This window comes from Orycteropus afer, unplaced genomic scaffold, assembly GCF_000298275.1.
Source record: "Orycteropus afer afer isolate SDZICR_OR568_19922 unplaced genomic scaffold, OryAfe1.0 scaffold00648, whole genome shotgun sequence".
Lineage (NCBI taxonomy): Eukaryota > Metazoa > Chordata > Mammalia > Tubulidentata > Orycteropodidae > Orycteropus > Orycteropus afer.
The window spans coordinates 271856-272633 of NW_006922235.1; positions in this window are offsets into that span (position 1 = coordinate 271856).

A 778-nucleotide genomic window follows, 5' to 3' on the forward strand; every position below is an offset into this window, starting at 1 on the left:
AATTCTGTAGGAAAATTTAAACTTTTAAGACAAAAGCAAAATTATACAATATCTATTGGAAACTGTGCAAACTACTAGTTCAACATATTTCAGTTTCAACAGTAGGTTCCATTGCATTTCTTTCATGGATGTCTTATCTTTGTAAAACAGGGTTTTCATTGATTATAATAAAAAGAAAGAACAGTAAGGAAAGCAGTATGGTAGAAGAAAGGAAAGTGGGAGTATTCAATGTATTCCAAGGTCTAAGAGGTGATTCAGTGTCTAAAAGATATTCTTGGGAGTTTCAGAAAGATGGTGGACTAGGCAAAAGGACTGCACAGACCCTGTTCAAGAAAGAAAAGGGAAACCAATTAACACAGACACAGAAGATAATCTTAGATCCCTGAGACTTGAAGGGAAGGATATAGAAATGAACTAAACCTCAACTAGCAGAATTTACATGAATATACCAAAAAAGGAGACATAGGGAGCTGTGGTCTTGCAGCGATCCTGATAGCACAGACAGCTTGGAGATTCCCGAATGGTGGTAGGGCTTAAGAATTAACCTAAAAATCATCCTGCTAGCCAGGGACTTCACGGACTGTGCACAGTGGCTGCAGAACAAACAGAGAAGGTAAAGAGAAAGGTGGGCTGAGCCTTGGCCTTTTGCCAGTCTGGGGGACGCCGCCATTTTGTAGGTTTAAAAAGCAGCTTGACTATTTTGGATATTTAAAGAGACAGCGCTCTTGCAGATTCCCGGGGTGGTAGGACATAAGAATTAACCTAAAAGTCACCCTGC